General features: G+C 43.7%; 1 pseudogene; it reads left to right on the top strand.

Moving 5' to 3' along the window:
- Window positions 1–19,755, top strand: part of LOC121531220 — an 84,613-nt pseudogene that overhangs the window by 31,728 nt on the left and 33,130 nt on the right.

Raw genomic sequence — 19,755 nt, 5'->3', positions numbered from 1 at the left:
CTCTCCACCATGGCCAATACCAAAGAGCTCTCCAAGGATGTCAGGGACAAGATTGTAGACCTACACAAGGCTGGAATGGGCTACAAGACCATCGCCAAGCAGCTTGGTGAGAAGATGACAACAGTTGGTGCGATTATTCGCAAATGGAAGAAACACAAAATAACTGTCAATCTCCCTCGGCCTGGGGCTCCATGCAAGATCTCACCTCGTGGAGTTGCAATGATCATGAGAACGGTGAGGAATCAGCCCAGAACTACACGGAAGGATCTTGTCAATGATCTCAAGGCAGCTGGGACCATAGTCACCAAGAAAACAATTGGTAACACAGTACGCCGCGAAGGACTGAAATCCTGCAGCGCCTGCAAGGTCCCCCTGCTCAAAAAAGCACATATACAGGGCCGTCTGAAGTTTGCCAATGAACATCTGAATGATTCAGAGGAGAACTGGGTGAAAGTGTTGTGGTCAGATGAGACCAAAATCGAGCTCTTTGGCATCAACTCAACATGCTGTGTTTGGAGGAGGAGGAATGCTGCCTTTGACCCAAGAACACCATCCCCACCATCAAACATGGAGGTGGAAACATTATGCTTTGGGGGTGTTTTTCTGCTAAGGGGACAGGACAACTTCACCGCATCAAAGGGACGATGGACGGGGCCATGTACCGTCAAATCTTGGGTGAGAATCTCTTTCCCTCAGCCAGGGCATTGGAAATGGGTCGTGGATGGGTATTCCAGCATGACAATTACCCAAAACACACGGCCAAGGCAACAAAGGAGTGGCTCAAGAAGAAGCACATTAAGGTCCTGGAGTGGCCTAGCCAGTCTCCAGACCTTAATTCCATAGAAAATCTGTGGAGGGAGCTGAAGGTTTGAGTTGCCAAACGTCAGCCTTGAAACCTTAATGACTTGGAGAAGATCTGCAAAGAGGAGTGGAACAAAATCCCTCCTGAGATGTGTGCAAATCTGGTGGCCACTACAAGAAACGTCTGACCTCTGTGATTGCCAACAAGGGTTTTGCCACCAAGTACTAAGTCATGTTTTACAGAGGGGTCAAATAATTATTTCCCTCATTAAAATGCAAATCAATTTATAACATTTTTGACATGCGTTTTTCTGGATTTTGTTGTTGTTATTCTGTCTCTCACTGTTCAAATAAACCTACCATTAAAATTATAGACTGATCATGTCTTTGTCAGTGGGCAAACGTACAAAATCAGCAGGGGATCAAATACTTTTTTCCCTCACTGTACATCGTCAGTCACAAGCATTTAGGAAATGTGTTGATGATGTTGTACCCACAATAACAATACGGACATACCCCAACCAAAAACCCTGGATGAACAGAGGTATCCGTACCATGCTGAGAGCCCGTACTGCATTATTCAATATCAGCAGAACGAACCCCAATGTCTCGGTGGCGCGACGCATACAAGGCAAGCAGGTACGATCTCTGCCAATCCATTAGGGATGCAAAACTATAATAGAGACTCAAACTTGAAATTGATGTTCGACAACATAGACTTGTGTCGTATGTGGCAAGGACTACAGACTATCGATGCGGTGCCCATCGAAGGCTCCCTCCCAGACGAGCTTAACACATTATATGCTTGCTTCGAGGCAGACAATACCGAGCCATCCAGGAAGAATCTCACTGCTCCGGACGACCAGGTGCTTTCACTCTTCGAGGCTGACGTGAGGAAAACTTTCGAGTGAATACTCACAAAGCCGCCGGCCCTTATGGCATCCCTTGCCGCGTCCTCAGTGTGTGCTGACCAGCTGGCGGGCGTCTTCTCGGACATCTTCAACCTGTCCCTGACCCAGGCTGTGGTCCCCACCTGCTTTAAGGAGACCACCATTGTCCCAGTGCCCAAGAAAAACAAGGTGACATGCCAAAATGACTGTCGCCCTGTCACGCTCACCTCAGTCATCATGAAGTACTCCGAGAGGCTTGTCATGGCCCACATCAAGGCCAGAATACCAGGCATACTGGACCCACTCCAAATTGCCTACCGCTCCAAGAGATCCACGAAAGATGCCATTTCCATTGCTATTCACATGGCCGTAACACATAATAATATAATATAATATGCCATTTAGCAGACGCTTTTATCCAAAGCGACTTACAGTCATGCGTGCATACATTTTTTGTGTATGGGTGGTCCCGGGGATCGAACCCACTACCTTGGCATTACAAGTGCCGTGCTCTACCAGCTGAGCTACAGAGGACCACATCTGTACACATGTGAGAATGCTGTTCATTGACTACAGTTCAGCATTCAACACTATTGTTCCATCCAAGCTCGACACCAAGCTCAGAGCCCTGAGTCTGGACACCACCCTCTGCAACTGGATCCTGAACTTCCTGACGGGAAGACAACAGGCTGTGAACATTGGCAACAACACCTCCTCCACATTGACTCTTAACACAGGTGCCCCCCAGGGGTGTGTCGTCATTCCTCTCCCTGTTCACCCATGACTGCTTGGCTTTGCACGACACCAACTCCATTATCAAGTTTGATGACAACATCACAGTTGCAGGCCTGATAACCAACAACGATGAGTGAGCCTATAGGGAAGAGATAAGTGAACTGGCATTGTGGTGTCATGTCCCTTAACGTCAGCAAAAAAAAAGGAGTTGATTGTTGACTCCAGGAAGCAGAAGAGGGAACATGACCCGATCCACATCAACGGGACTGTAGTAGAGAGAGTCATGAGTTTTAAGTTCTTGTCATGAACCAACAACAGGACCAGCAACAGCGACTCTTCTTCCTAAGGCGGATGATGAAATCCCTGATCATACAGTTCACTTTCATAGCAGCCACATAAAAACAGCATGATCACTTTGCTCGTTGTGTGTGTGTATATATATATTTTGTTTACTATTTTCTGCATTGTAGAATAATAGTGAAGACATCAAAACTATGAAATAACACATGGAATCATGTCGTAACCAAAAAAGTGTTAAACAAATCTTCAAAAAAGCCACCCGTTGCCTTGATGACATCTTTGCACACTCTTGGCATTCTCTCAACCAGCTTCACCTGGAATGCTTTTCCAACAGTCTTGAAGGAGTTCCCACATATTCTGTGCACTTGTTGGCTGCTTTTCCTTCACTCTGCGGTCCAACTCATCCCAAACCATCTCAATTGGGTTGAGGTTGTGTGATTGTAGAGGCCAGGTCATCTGATGCAGCACTCTATCACTCTCCTTCTTGGTCAAATAACCCTTACACAGCCTGGAGGTGTGTTGGGTCATTGTCCTGTTGAAAAACAAATGATAGTCCCACTAAGCGCAAACCAGATCGGATGGCATATCACTGCAGAATGCTGTGGTAGCCATGCTGTTTAAGTGTGCCTTGAATTCTAAATAAATCACTGACAGTGTCACCAGCAAAGCACCCCCACACCATCACACCTCCTCCTCCATGCTTCACGGTGGGAACCACACATGCGGAGATCATCCATTCACCTACTCTGCGTCTCGCAAAGACACTGAGGTTGGAACCAAAAATCTCAAATTTGGACTCATCAGACCAAAGGCCAGATTTCCACCGGTCTAATGTCCATTGCTCGTGTTTCTTGGCCCAAGCAAGTCTCTTCTTCTTATTGGTGTTATTTATTAGTGCTTTCTTTGCAGCAATTCGACCATGAAGGCCTGATTCACGCAGTCTCCTCTGAACAGTTGATGTTGAGATGTGTCTGTTACTTGAACTCTGTGAAGCATGTATTTGGGCTGCAATTTCTGAGGTGCAGTTAACTCTAATGACTTTATCCTCTGCAGCAGAGGTAACTCTGGGTCTTCCTTTCCTGTGGCGGTCCTCATGATAGCCAGTTTCACCATAGTAGCTAACGGGTTTTGCGACTGCACTTGAAGAAAATTTCAAAGTTCTTGAAATGTTCCGTATTGACTGACCTTCATGTCTTAAAGCAATGATGGACTGTAATTTCTCTTTGCTTATTTGAGCTGTTCTTGTTATAATATGGACTTGGTCTTTTACTAAATAGGGCTATCTTCTGTATACCACCCCTACCTTGTCACAACACAACTGATTGGCTCAAATGCATTAAGAAGGAAAGTTATTCACAAATTAACTTTTAACAAGGCACACCTGTTAATTGAAATGCATTCCACACAAAATAGATGGCATCATGAGGAAGGAAAATTATGTGGATATATTGAAGCAACATCTCAAGACATCAGTCAGGAAGTTAAAGTTTGGTCGCAAATGGGTCTTCCAAATGGACAATGACCCCAAGCATACTTCCAAAGTTGTGGCAAAAAGGCTTAAGGACAACAAAGTCAAGGTATTGGAGTGGCTATCACAAAGCCCTGACCTCAATCCTATAGAAAATGTGTGGGCAGAACTGAAAAAGCGTGTGCGAGCAAGGAGGCCTACAAACCTGACTCAGTTACACCAGCTCTGGCAGGAGGAAAACCTTGTGAAGACTTACAGAAAACGTTTGACCTGTGTCTTTGCCAACAAAGGGTATATAACAAAGTATTGAGAAACTTTTGTTATTGACCAAATACTTATTTTCCATCATAATTTGCAAATAAATTCATTACAAATCCTACAATGTGATTTTCTGGATTTTTTTTTCTAATTTTGTCTGTCATAGTTGACGTGTACCTATGATGAAAATTACAGGCCTCTCTCATCTTTTTAAGTGGGAGAACTTGCACAATTGGTGGCTGACTAATACTTTTTTTCCCCACTGTATTTGGCTAAAGTGTATGTAAACTTCCGACTTCAACTGTGTATATATATATATACACAACGAGCAAAGTGATCATGCTGTTTTTATATGGCTGCTATGAAAGTGAACTGTGTTTACGTGTGATCAGGGGTGTATTCATTCCGCCTCTTCTGTTGACATTTTTTTTCTTAAACGGAAGCAAACAGTGCGAAACGGGGATAAAAATTCCTGAATTTGTCCAATAGAAACTCTCATTTGCAACTGTTGGACTAATGATTACACCCTAGGTCAGCTAGATGCAGGCAAGAGTGTGCAAGGCGTTATTGAATGTGTCACTGTTTGTCACCTTGATTACTCAAAATTCTCTGAAAGTGTGCACCTACGTTGTAAACTTTAATTCATAGGTTATGTTGTAACAACCTCATGATGGGGACTGGGAAAATGTGAGTATCATGTATTAGCCTAAACCTATCGCTGTTACATTGAACTGGGTGAATGGAATATGAATGACTGTCATCCAATATACTGTAATAAAAATAAATTCATGCTCGTAAAAAAATAATCATCCTCCCTCATCCTCCCTCATCTTAATCATCCTCCCTGTGTGTGTGTGTGTGTGTAGCCTACCTCTCTATTCCCAGTAGAAACAGCACCCAATCCCCATCACCTCTCTGTGTTCATCCTCTACCTGAGTCTCTATGTGGAACAAACTCTATGGAGTGGAGGGTGGATAAGGGAGGAGTGGAGGGAGTGAGAGAATGAGCTGTCTATGGACATTTCTTGAATACCTGATTTCCCTGAGCGGTCATTATCTCTGCCATTAACCATCACGTCACACTGGGCCAGATGTGCCATGGAGGTACTGAGCTCACACACTTGATTCGACTCTTTTCATTGTTATTATTGATTTAAGCTGACTAGGTGAAAAATATACCGATGTGTCCTTGAGCACGACACTTAACCCTAATTGCTCCTGTAAGTCAGATGAGAAATCAGGCCTGGGCCAAAGCAAGGAAAACTGTCTCTGTAGTGGACTGGCAATCTTTCAGACAATTGAAAAACATATACTATCTTGATTTTAAGAAAGCTAAATCAACCTACTTTTTAAGCACCATCTCTGACTATGCTGGTGATCCTTCAAAATGTTGAAATGCATTGAAGTGTACAAATTCCCCTTTTTTCCCCTGCCTAAGCAAGTTCTGGATGACTCTGGCATCATAACTGAGAATAATGGAATAAGTGATGCTTTTAATCATCATTTTATCTCAGCAGGCTTTTTATTTGAGAAAAACTGTGGTTTAATTGACCCTGGTCAGTCAATCGACTGCTCTTCCCTCTGCCTGCCTCTAGCTGACTCGACAGTTAACCCGTCAACGTCTAGTGAATCTTTGTTTTCATTTCAACAATTTAGTTCCTGTGATGTGCTTGATGCCTTGCTTAAGATTGATGTAAAAAAATAAAAATCTACTGGGGCTGATACGCTTCATCCATTTTTGCTTCAACTCTCTGACCCCCTGATTTGCTGAATCATTAACTCATATTTTTTTACCTGATGATTATTTACATTTACGTCATTTAGCAGACGCTCTTATCCAGAGCGACTTACAGTTAGTGCATACATTATTCTATTTTATTTTTTATATATTTTTTATTTTATTTTGGCGTTGCAAACGCCATGCTCTACCAACTGAGTTACCTCCCTGTCGGCCATTCCCTCCCCAACCCTGGACGACGCTGGGCCAATTGTGCACCGCCCCATTGGTCTCCCGTTTGCGGCCGGCTACAGCAGAGCCTGGATTCGAACCAGGATCTCTAGTGGCACAGCTAGCACTGCGATGCAGTGCCTTAGACCACTGCGCCACTCGGGAGGTTATATCTGCTACTATCCCCAAGGTTTGGAAGGCGACCCATGTAACCTAAGTAATTATCGCCCTATTTCTAGCTAAAATATTTGAATCCTTGATTCATTCTCAGCTTTGAAATGTGTTCTAAATGTACACCAGTCGGGTTTTAGACCAGGTCATTGACCTGTCAAAGGCCTTTGATACTGTTGATCACTCATTGCTAAATCAGAAGTTTTCCTCAATTGGCCTAGACCAGGCTGCATGTAACTGGTTTAAAAATTACTTGACATAGAACTCAATGTGTAACTGTTGCGAAAGGTGTCCTGCAGGGGTCGATTCTGGGTCCTTTACTTTTTACTGTTTACATTAACAATATTGAATTGTCACCTGCCAATGATACTCTTGTGTATGCCATTTCTCCCACAGTTGACCAGGCTCTATCTGAACTACAGTCTGCCTTTATTGTATTACAGAACTTTATTGACCTGAAATTAGTATTGAATGCAGGTAAAACAAAGTATATGTTCTTTAGAGCGCATAAAAATAACTGATGATTTAAGCATACAGTGGGGAGAACAAGTATTTGATACACTGCCAATTTTGCAGGTTTTCCTACTTACAAAGCATGTAGAGGTCTGTAATTTTTATCATAGGTACACTTCCACTGTGAGAGACGGAATCTAAAACAAAAATCCAGAAAATCACATTGTATGATTTTTAAGTAAATAATTTGCATTTTATTGCATGACATAAGTATTTGATACATCAGAAAAGCAGAACTTAATATTTGGTACAGAAACCTTTGTTTGCAATTACAGAGATCATACGTTTCCTGTAGGTCTTGACCAGGATTGCACACACTGCAGCAGGGATTTTGGCCCACTCCTCCATACAGACCTTCTCCAGATCCTTCAGGTTTCGGGGCTGTCGCTGGGCAATACGGACTTTCAGCTCCCTCCAAAGATTTTCTATTGGGTTCAGGTCTGGAGACTGGCTAGGCCACTCCAGGACCTTGAGATGCTTCTTACGGAGCCACTCCTTAGTTGCCCTGGCTGTGTGTTTCGGGTCGTTGTCATGCTGGAAGACCCAGCCACAACCCATCTTCAATGCTCTTACTGAGGGAAGGAGGTTGTTGGCCAAGATCTTGCGATTCATGGCCCAATCCATCCTCCCCTCAATACGGTGCAGTCGTCCTGTCCCCTTTGCAGAAAAGCATCCCCAAAGAATGATGTTTCACGGTTGGGATGGTGTTCTTGGGGTTGTACTCATCCTTCTTCCTCCAAACACGGCGAGTGGAGTTTAGACCAAAAAGCTCAATTTTTGTCTCATCAGACCACATGACCTTCTCCCATTCCTCCTCTGGATCATCCAGATGGTAATTGGCTAACTTCAGACAGGCCTGGACATGCGCTGGCTTGAGCAGGGGGACCTTGCGTGCGCTGCAGAATTTTAATCCATGACGGCGTAGTGTGTTACTAATGGTTTTCTTTGAGACTGTGGTCCCAGCTCTTTTCAGGTCATTGACCAGGTCCTGCCGTGTAGTTCTGGGCTGATCCCTCACCTTCCTCATGATCATTGATGCCCCACGAGGTGAGATCTTGCATGGAGCCCCAGACCGAGTGTGATTGACCGTCATCTTGAACTTCTTCCATTTTCTAATAATTGCGCCATTTTCAGCTGCTTGCCTATTGTCCTGTAGCCCATCCCAGCCTTGTGCAGGTCTACAATTGTATAGCTGATGTCCTTACACAGCTCTCTGGTCTTGGCCATTGTGGAGAGGTTGGAGTATGTTTGATTGAGTGTGTGGACAGGTGTCTTTTATACAGGTAATGAGTTCGAACAGGTGCAGTTAATACAGGTAATGAGTGGAGAACAGGAGGGCTTCTTAAAGAAAAACTAACAGGTCTGTGAGAGTCGGAATTCTTACTGGTTGGTACTGGTTGCAAATTAATTACTTAAAAATCTACAATGTGATTTTCTGGATTTTTGTTTTAGATTGTCTCTCACAGTTGAAGTGTACCTATGATAAAAATTACAGACCTCTACATGCTTTGTAAGTAGGAAAACCTGCAAAATCAGCAGTGTATCAAATACTTGTTCTCCCCACTGTATGTACTTTGGATGCTGTCCATATTGATAATGTCCCTTCTTCCAAATATCTGGGTATCTGGATAGATGAAAAGCTGTCTTTTAAAATCATATTGATGAGTTATTTAAGAAGCTGAGAATAAAAATGGGCTTCTTCTATAGAAATAGGTCCTGCCTCTCGCTAAATAGTTGAGAGCAGATTATTCAGTCGACGTACCTATCGGTCCTAGACTATGGCAACATCATCTATATGAACGCAGCTGCCACTTCATTAAAGTTGTTAGATGCAGTTTGTCATAGCGCACTGCACTTTATTATGGGCGACAGTTTTAGCGCTCATCACTGCATTCTGTTTGATGTGTGCCTGGTTGGCTGGCTGACTGGCTGCTCAGTCTTCCTGGGAGCGCAGGTGGTCTCATCCTTCTGTTATTTTTGGTTAGTTGGAGTCAATGGGCTTATAGGAGCACTTCTTTTGTTTAGTGGGCACATTGGAGGAGGTGGGGCTGAACAAGTCACAGCTGTGGGTTTTCCTCCAAGTCTTATGGTTCAAAACTATGTCTGATACTGTGATCTGAACCAACTGACATTCAGCCAGTTACAAGGGTGATCTTGTTCAGAAACCAACTACCTGTTCAAGATCTGTGTCGCCATGATCAAAAGAGATGGCTCTCCCTGTCGGCAACAGCTGTTGTTGTGGTTTCTGTCTCTTATTTTTCCCTTCCTATCTGGCGAACAGAGCTACGCCCTTTAGCAGGAATGACAGCTCAATAAGAGTGTCGCGGCCCTGCCCCATCTATTGTGCCTGGCCTATCATTTAGAATTAATCAATATTGACCGAGGAAAAACACCTAGCTGACTATGAGGGGGTGAAGACATCCATGCTGTGCCTTTTTGATTCTGTTAGAAAGGAAGATGGAGAGAAATGGAGAGCTAGAGAGAGGGAGAGAATCAATGTGCGAAGGGAGGGGGGGTTAAGAAGCTGTAAGCAATCCATTCCGTCCTCCATTAGTCTTTGCCCTTGTTTGTGTGTTTTGTCAGAACAGAACAGCAGCCAGGGGAAATGAAGTAAATTGAGTAGGCAGTGGGGATGGACGCACAGCGATTTGAAAGGTCTGCCCATGTCCCTCTGGAAACAGTCATGAATGATGTGTTGAGGTGCGCATCTTTTCAAAACCCTCCCTCTCCTGGGTTGTTCTCTTTCCATTCTTCCTATGATTTGGCCTACTCCCTCTTTAGTTCCTCACTTATTCTCCCTTCTTTCTTCTCTTTTCTTTCTTCTTCCTAATGCTCTTCTTCCTTTCTCATTCTTTTACTTTTATTTTGTGCGTTCTCTCTTTCTCCTCCTCACCTCAGTCTTCTTGAGCAGTCTAAGTCAAATCAAATGCAACCTGATGAAGTTATTATTATTGTAAAAGTGTGTCTCTGTCGTCCCACAGATGGAGGAGGGCAGTCCTGCAGTGCGTCTGGGGACTCTCATCGCCCTCATGGTGGAGGAAGGGGAGGACTGGAAGATGGTGGAGATCCTGCCCCCTGGGTGCAGCCACGCCCACCCAGGCTCCTCCCCCTCCGGTGGTCCGAACTGCACCCCCACCACCTCCCCCAAGAGTAGCCTCCACAGGACCGTGAGTCTCACCTCACACTCCTTCTCTTCTTCCTCTCCTCCACTCGTCCATTCCTCCATCACACTGTACTCTTTTCTTCATCAATTAATCAATTAATCCGAAAATGTAAATTCATTTGTATAGTGCTTTTCACAAATACACAACAACCTTGGCATGAACCCCTAAAGAGCAAGCAACTGCCTCAGTGGTAAGGAATAAACTCCCTAGGTAGGAAGAAACCTTGAGAGGAACTAGACTAGAGCTGAAGCCTATCCTCTTTTGCCTGGCCAGATAAATGTTCAGAATACATAGCTATAATCTTTAGAAACAAAGATTTAAAAACTCAGACGCGTTTCGGCTGCATTGCCTTCGTCAGGTACTCCCTGAGTATTTAAATCTTTGTTTCCATAGAACATGCCATAAAAATGAAGGCATTTTAATTACTTATATGAAGAGTGCCTTGGTCCTCCTTTCTTTGTGATGACCAATTTCCACGTTTTACCTTTTGTCTACAAAGACCTACTATTGTGTACCTTAGCAGCGCTTCCTATCCTTATTTTTTCTACTTTAGAGCCATTTAAATATAATAAATTGGAAGGTTGTGCATGACGATGGTAGATAAAGGAACCAATCTATCTTTTCAGACTGTCAGATTATTTATCTGGTCAATATGTCAGTGTATTATGTCTGTTTGTAACAGTGTGTTATACACTACATCACAAAGTATGTAGACACCTGCTCGTCGAGCATCTCATTCCAAAATCGTGGGCATTAATATGGAGTTGGACCTCCTTTGCTACTATAACAGTCTCCACTCTTCTGGGAAGGCTTTCCACTAGATGTTGGAACATTGCTTCGGGGACTTGCTTCCATTCAGCCACAAGAGCATTAGTGAGGTCGGGCACTGATGTTGGGCGATTAGGCCTGGCTCGCAGTCAGCGTTCCAAACCCAAAGGTTTTCTATGGGGTTGAGGTCAGGGCTCTGTGCAGGCCAATCAAGATCTTCCACACCGATCTCGACAAACCATTTCAGTATGAAACTCGCTTTGTGCATGGGGGCATTGTCATGCTGAAACAGGAAAGGGCCTTCCCAAACTGTTGCTAGAAAGTTGGAAGCACAGAATCATCTAGAATGTAATTGTATGCTATAGCGTTAAGATTTCACTTCAATGGAACTAAGGGACGTAGCCCGAACCATGAAAAACAGGCCCAGACCATTATTCCTCCTCCACCAAACTTTACAGTTGGCACTATGCATTGGGGCAGGTGGTGTTCTCCTGGCATCCGCCAAAGTCCAATTCGTCCATTCGATTGCCAGATGGTGAAGTGTGTTTCATCACTCCAGAGAATGCATTTACACTGCTCCAGAGTCCATGGCGGTGAGCTTTACACCACTTCAGCCGACGCTTCGCTTGTGTGCGGCAGCTCGGCCATGGAAACCCATATCATGAAACTCCCGACTAACAGTTATTGTGCTGACGTTGCTTCCAGAGGCAGTCTGGAACTCGGTAGTGAGTGTTGCAACCGAGGACAGACGATGTTTATGCGCTACGTGCTTCAGCACTCGTAGGTCCCGTTCTGTGAGATTGTGTGGCCTACCACTTTGCGGCTGAGCCGTTGTTGCTCCTAGATGTTTCCACTTCACAATAACAGCACTTACAGTTGACCGGAGCAGCTCTAGCAGGGCAGAAAGTTGACTAACTGACTTGTTGAAAAGTTGGCATCCTATGACGGTGCCACGTTGAAAGTCACAGCTTCGGAAAGTATTCAGACCCCTTGACTTTTTCCACATTTTGTTTGGTTACAGCCTTATTCTACAGTTGATTAAATTGTTTTTTTTCCCTCATCAATCTACACACAATACCCCATAATGACGTAGCAAAAACAGTTTTTTAGAAATGTTCCATCATTTATAAAAAATAAAATTTGAAATATCACATTTACATATGTTTTCAGACCCTTTACTCAGTACTTTTTTGAAGCACCTTTGGCAGCGATTACAGCCTTGAGTCTTCTTGGGTATGACACTACAAGCTTGGCACACCTGTATTTGGGGAGTTTCTCCCATTCTTCTCTGCAGATCCTCTCAAGCTCTGTCAGGTTGGATGGGGAGCGTTGCTGCACAGCTATTTTCAGGTCTCTCCAGAGATGTTTGATCAGGTTCAAGTCCGGGCTCTGGACATTCAAAGACTTGTCCCGAAGCCACACCTGCGTTGTCTTGGCTGTGTGCTTAGGGTCGTTGTCCTGTTGGAAGGTGAACCTTTGCCCCAGTCTGAGGTCCTGAGCGCTCTGGAGCATCTCTCTGTGCTTTGCTCCATTCATCTTTCCCTCGATCCTGACTAGTCTCCCACTCCCTGCTGCCGAAAGACATCCCCACAGCATGATGCTGCCACCACCATGCTTCACCGTAGGGATGGTGCCAGGTTTCCTCCAGACGTGACGCTTGGCATTCAGGTCAAATAGTTCAATCTTGGTTTCATCAGACCAGATAATCTTGTTTCTCATGGTCTGAGAGTCTTTAGGTGCCTTTTGGCAAACTCCAAGCGGGCTGTCATGTGACCTATATAGACAGGTGTGTGCCTTTCCAAATCATCTCCAATCAATTGAATATAACACAGGTGGACACCAATCAAGTTGTATAAACATTTCAAGGATGTTCAATGGAAACAGGATTCACCTGAGCTCAATTTCAAGTCACAAAGCAAAAGGTCTGAATACTTATGTAAATAAGGTATTCCTGTTTTTTTTTTTTTTTATAAATTTGCAAACATTTCTAAAAAAAACTGTTTTTGCGTTGTCATTGTGGGGTATTGTTTGTAGATTGCAAAGGAAATTGTTTTATTTAATCCATTTTAGAATAAGGCTGTAACTAAATAACAAAATGTGGAAAAAGTCAATGGGTCTGAATACTTTCCGCAGGCACTGTATAGTGTAAGTGAAAATGTAATTGGATTATACATTTAATTTGAATGTTTAGGGACTCTTGGAAGATTTTTCCAAATGAGGACTAAAAGATATCCTAATAAAATAAAATATTCTCGGACCAATCAGGACATTACGGTGAGACTAACTTTGTGTGACTAACCCTGTCTTTCTGTGTGTATTTTGTCTTCTCCCCCCAGGTTGCGGCTGAGCCCGGCAGCCAGACACATCCTGGACACACACGGTCTGGACCCCCAGCTGGCCACACCCACCGGACACAGGGGCATGTTCAGGGTGGTGATATGTTCCAAATGTTGCAGATAGTAATGTAATGAATATGGTGTACATGAATCCCCTATTCTAATGTAGCTCTAATCAAGCTACATGACAGACGATCATATCATTATCGTGTAACTACAGAGTGTGGGTACTGGGTTGTGTACACTCCTTCCATGACAGACTGACCAGGTGAAAGCTATGATCCCTTATTGATGTCACTTGTTAAATCCACTTCAATCAGTGTAGATGAAGGGGAGGAGACAGGTTAAAGAATGATTTTTAAGCCTTGAGACAATTGAGACATGGATTGTGTATGTGTGCCATTCAGAGGGTGAATGGGCAAGACACAGAATTGAAGTGCCGTCGAAGGGGGTTTGGTAGTTGGTGCCAGGCACACTGGTTTGTGTCAAGAACTGCAACTCTGCTGGGTTTTTCACTCTCAACAGTTTCCTGTGTGTATTAAGAATGGTCCACCACCCAATGGACATCCATCCAACTTGACACAACTGTGGGAAGCATTGGAGTCATGGCCCAGCATCCCTGTGGAACGCTTTTGACACCTTGTAGGTTCCATGCCCCGACGAATTGTGGCTGTTCTGAGGGCAAAGGGAGGGGGGGGGGACTCAGTATTAGGAAGGTTTTCCTAATGTTTGTAATACTCACTGTGTGTCTTATACAACACTGAACAAGGTCAAGGAAATAGTACAGATCTCTCTGAGGAGGAAATAACTAACTAACTGTTTGTTTGGGACGAACAAATCATGTCCCAGGATGATAATGATTTTGACTAGGGGAGGTGTGTGATAGAAAGCTGTGCAGTTCAAATAACTTCCAGGTACAATCATTAAGAGGCCAGATTAAAGCGGATGCTCACCTCAGACATGAGCACACACATTCTTGTAAAATGCAGAGCTGACCATTTGTTAATTCAAAAAAGCAAGTGTGAGAGAGGAGACAGCGTGAATGAAAGGGAGAGAGAAAGAGAGAGTAAGGTATGAGGTTAGTGAGTGAAGTGACAGAATTTGACTGAGTAAAAAAGTGAGCGAGTTGCAAGGTGCTTTAACCCTGTTATGTTGGTGGGCTCACACAAGAGGAAGCTGTGAAACTGCACACACAGACACACACATCCATGCAAACGATTCTAATGGCCACCTGCTGTCACGCGGGTCTGATGGAACGTTCTTGTTACCCACCTCACACCCTGCTGGGGAATCTCATTAAGACACAGCTGTCTCCATGGCAATCCGGTCTCGGGAGCTCACTGGTGGCCATAGAAACGCAGCCCATATGTTTTGGGAGACGTGTGTGCGTGTCTGAGTGTTTCCGTGTGTCATTTCGTTAGTCGCACGTGTTTGTACACGTGTGTGTGTCTGTGAAAGAGAGTGTGTAAGGAGGTACTGCATGAGGAAGCACACCCAATGCAGAAAGATCACCTAAGGTAGACATTGCAGTAAAGTATTTAGCCTACTTTAGTGAGTGGAGATGACCAGGTAAAGGAAACCTCAGCCCTTTCCATGCCTACCTTGATATTTTACAGGCTATGTGACATGGTTTCATGTATCCTTTGTCAAACACATGCTTGGTTACAGTATATTGGTTATTTTGTCACCCCGATTATGTCGATGCTCTTGACCTCCTAGCCCTGTTTTCTTAGACTTAAAGGTGCTAGACATGGGATGTATTTTTTATTTTTGCATCGTAATTTCAGAAAATGTCCACAATATACTGCCGCTAATAGTGGAATGATGGTGTTTCACAGTATTACTTACCCGCCAGTGTTGTGATTGACTGTGATATTTGCCTATTGATTTTTCCCGCCGGAGTGGCATCAGCTGTTCTGACTTTGTAGCTGTGTTAATTAGTGGAAATCACTGTCATTTCCTGGTTGCAAAATTCTACACTATTCGCTAAATTTCAGTTTATGTGAGAAAACAAGCACTGAATAGTGTATGGAATCATTGTACCATCTAAATCACTGTGAAATCTATTTTCAGTAACAGAAAATATCATTGTTACAGCTATTTGAAGCTGATGGAGCAAAACTGAAAGGAAGTTTTGCTCCACCGCTCTGGGACCTATAGTGCCACCTCTGAAATCACCACACAATGTTACAAAAGAAAACACATATCCTATTTGTACGATGTACATTTTACATGTGATGGGCTTCCATAGTTTTACGTGGCTCAGTGCAGCACTGCCCTGCTTCAAGGGGGGCCACTGTCGGCCGAGTGTCGTGCACTACCTCCAGCGGTAGCAATCAAGACGTAGCGAGTACCCAAGTTTACATTTGAGTAATATGTGTAGCCGGCAGTACTTCTGCTAAGTGTGAAGAGGCTCAAAGTGGCCAGACTGGGCTTCTCTCCCTTCCTACCTGCCTTTGTCCTGTTATCAGATAAGATTGAGACCAGGGGAAGTGGTCCCCTACCTCCCATTGGCCTCCTGTTCTTGTGTGGGCCCACTATAGAAGGCCTGAACAACAGAACACAGAACAACACAGAGGGCCCATGGATGAGATCATAGTGGTTAGGCAAAACCACAACTGTCTGAGTATGTTTGGAATATTTATTTATAGCACAGAAGGAAGGACACGTTGACCAATAGAATAGGTGAACTTTTGTACTATGGGGAATAGTAGATTGACATAGGCTATTGCTTTTGCTGTTCGTTAAGCCTAGTCATCTTGTTGGCTGAATGTACCCTACTTCTTAGCTGAAATGCCTGTGAGAAGGACCCGATCATGTGACGGGCATTGGTTAATAAGAATTGCGATATCTGAGAGAGCTGTGTGAGTGAGAGGTACTTCGGAGCATGGCAGCTGGGTGAAGGGAATTATTACTATTATATTCCGCCCAAGGGCACAACGGTCACTTTGGCCACAAAAGGCATGGATTTTTTAGGGGGCATTATGGCCACATAAGGGGGATGCCACCAGAAAATTAGAGGCCTGGTGAGAATATTATCAAGTGCTTGTGAAATTGTGAATGAGAGACTGATGAAGTGTGTGCAGCCTGCACACAAAAAAACTAATCAGAGCTCATGCCTTTCTTGCTACTTTTTTCAAATCATCATTAGTCACATCATGCAGCCTTAGAAAGTGTAAAATCAAAACATATAGCCCAACGTTTGTATAACGACTAAAGTTGCATAAATAACTCTAAATTAAGCATATAGGAGGACCTGTTTCTTTGTTAACTGCTCAACACAGAATAGCCACATGTGCGCACTTCCTTGGAAATCATTTGGAGAAAATATCCTTTCTATTTTATTCAGCTACTGTATGTTCAGTTGTATACTTCATACTATAAAATAAATAAAAAATAATGCCATGGAATTCTTAGCAAAAATCAGCTAAATGAACTGCTGTAGCCCACAGCCATATTGCATAGCCATATCAGGGCCTAACATAAGGACAACTCAAGAGTATGCTATTCTGTTCTGAAATAGACTACATTTTCTTCATGTTTCTTTAGACCTGTCTAAAATAAATAATGTATTTATTGTGATGGTGTAGGCTATATTAAATGGATTAATTATACTTTTTGAAATGTAGATGTTCCAAATGTCTGCATCAGTGGCTTGTAGGCTATGCATGGAAGTCAGGAGATGCTATACGTGTTTATGTTAATTAACGGTCAATTACCGTGAGACCGGCAGTTATTTGCTTGACAATCACAGGCTGACAAAATTTCATGACCGCAACAGCCCTAGCTGTGTACCACGTGAGTCGTGTCAGCCAGGTTAATTCAGTGCTTGATTAACTATACCAATATCCCTCATACACACCCAATGCAGCAGGGAAGTAATTAAAAACAAACATGCGGATATTCCCACTCTGTTAAGTAACTCTTCAGTGTAGCCAACTGCTCATCTATTTTCTGGTGCCTCAGTGAGTTTCTAACTAAAGTAAACAGATGTTATGTGGAGCAGCTCTGCCACAAACTCAACTGTCAAATCATTAGTCTTTCTGTCTCTGTCTCTCTCTCTCTCTCTCTCTCTCTCTCTCTCGCTCTCTCTATTTAATTCAATCAATTCAAATGGGCTTTATTGGCATGGGAAACATTGCTAAAGCAAGTGAAATGGACAATAAACAAAAATGAAATAAACAATCAGAAATGAACAGTAAACAGTACTTTCTCTCTTTCTCTGTCTGTCTCTCTGTCTGTCTCTCTTTCTCTCTGTGTCTTTTCCTCCACTCATCTTAATTTGATGGAGAAGGGGAATGCCCTGTGTTTCTGGAAAACATTGTTTACTATGAAACTCAAAAGAGGAGGGAAGTGAGTGGTGTGTAGGTGGGAGAGAAAGGTCTTGATAGGCTTTCATGCTTTCATTCCCCCTGCAATGTTTAACCTTGGAAAACACAAAGTATCCAATAACAATGACAGGTATGTGGCTGCACTCTTTCTCCCCCCTCTCGAAGACCGACAGGTATGGCATGTACAGAGAACACACATGACTGGGTAGTTACAGATTGATAAAGCACTACTACCTATCTCTACCATGCTTCACCTCACCTCAATGGCTTGGAAATGACTATTTATCACTTGCTGGATGTGTTCCAACATAATACATGGTTAATGGGATTGATTTATACAATTATGATACATGAATATCGTAGCATGTGCATTATTTTTGTAATATCTGTGGTAATGCCTTTTTCACCTTAGGCTATAAATTAGACTATCGGGTGTTATTTCAAGGCATGCTGTACGTTTATTTTAGGTAGACTTTAGATTTAAGCCCAACCTGTCCGCAGCATTCATTTTCTAGATGTCTTATAGCCCTCTGATAAGTGATGTGAAAACTCTAAGCTTTAGTTTGATCAACATCAGCATTATGTGTTATGCCTTTACGGTATACCTCAACACAGAATGCCCTTCATAGAATGATAGACCATGGTAGATCTAGTGTTTGATGTTGAGAGACTCAGATATTTCCCTCTCTGTGGGGACATGAGGCTTTTTTTCACTGGAGTGTAGAGGTTTTCATGACCATCACTCTGTCCCAGATGGCAGTGTAGTCTGGGTTTCACTCAGGAACAGTCTGTGGTGTGTGTGCGCGTGTGTCTTTAATATTCCAGTCACCTCCTCGCAGACTTTGAGGCTCTTTTGCCTTGTCTGTCTGTCTGTCAGTGGGAGTGTAAATAGCCTGTGTGAAAAGCAGATACCTTGTGTGAGGAAGGATGGATCAGCCAACCAGTGAGCTAGCTAGCAGCACACAGTAGCCTATCAGTGGATGATGTCATCGCCACACACTGGGGACTCTGGGGTCAGGATTTATGAGCTGATCAATTGATGTTCTCCTCATCACACGGAAAATGCACTTCATATTGCATTGGGATTTATGGAGAACTGTACTTCACTCCATCATACAAAGGAATAGGAGGAATTTGGTAGATGGTACATACATTTATATTGTGGGGTTATTCTTCAAGTTATAATGGGAAAATCTCCCCATGCAGCCCCCATCCCTTTTTAAAGAAACTCCACAGGGAGGTAATGACATAGTCAGTGGTGGTAAATCTCATATCTCCTCTTGTTCACTGGCTGGGTTCGCAGTGTTCTCTTAGCTTGAATAGGAGCTGTCATGCGAATTCAGATGCACATGTATCAGCAGAATGGGTAGGGAGAGAGGAGTGGCAGGTAGTGATTGGGCCACCCAAGCAAAGTGGCACAGGTCTTTCAGAGGGCATGTAGCTTCCTGTAGCTCACCTAACCTGAAGGAACTGGCCTCTTTTGCCTGCGTGCCTGCCTGCCTGCTTACTCTGCTCTGTAATTATTAGTGAATGCGTTCGCGCCTGCACATTTGTTTGTGTGTGTCTCTCTCTTAAGTGTGGTTAGGCGATTTCCAACATTCCAACAAGGTCCCCACAAACAATAACCAAACAATGAGAAACAGAGAGAGGGAGGGAAGGAGAGAGGGAGGGAAGGAGAGCGAGACTGCATGGAAAGGGAATATGAGAGCAGGGTGGGGGGCCCAGCCTTCTCCCTGCTGTATGAACGAGGGCAGCAGGGGCAGCTGGCTCAGACATAGATGTGGGGTAGGAGGGCCTCATTGCACTGGTGTGGAACTAGAGAGCTCTGCGCAACCACACCTGATACCTGCCTCACCCTCCCCGCCCCACCACCCGGCCTCAACACACTCTCCCTGAAAGAGAGATTAGGAATACTGGGGCAGAACTTTCCTGCTCTTTGTTTCTCTTCCTCCACCCTTTACTTTCTCACATGTCTCTATTGCTCTCTTTGTAGGAGTGATAATGTAATTGTCTAGAGTCTAATTGGCAGTGTCTGGTCATAAAGGTGACAATGTTGATTGTATTTTATTGTAT

This window comes from Coregonus clupeaformis, chromosome 19 (assembly GCF_020615455.1).
Source record: "Coregonus clupeaformis isolate EN_2021a chromosome 19, ASM2061545v1, whole genome shotgun sequence".
Lineage (NCBI taxonomy): Eukaryota > Metazoa > Chordata > Actinopteri > Salmoniformes > Salmonidae > Coregonus > Coregonus clupeaformis.
The sequence above is the reverse complement of the archived record's forward strand: the minus strand, read 5'-3'. Positions and strand labels throughout refer to the sequence as shown.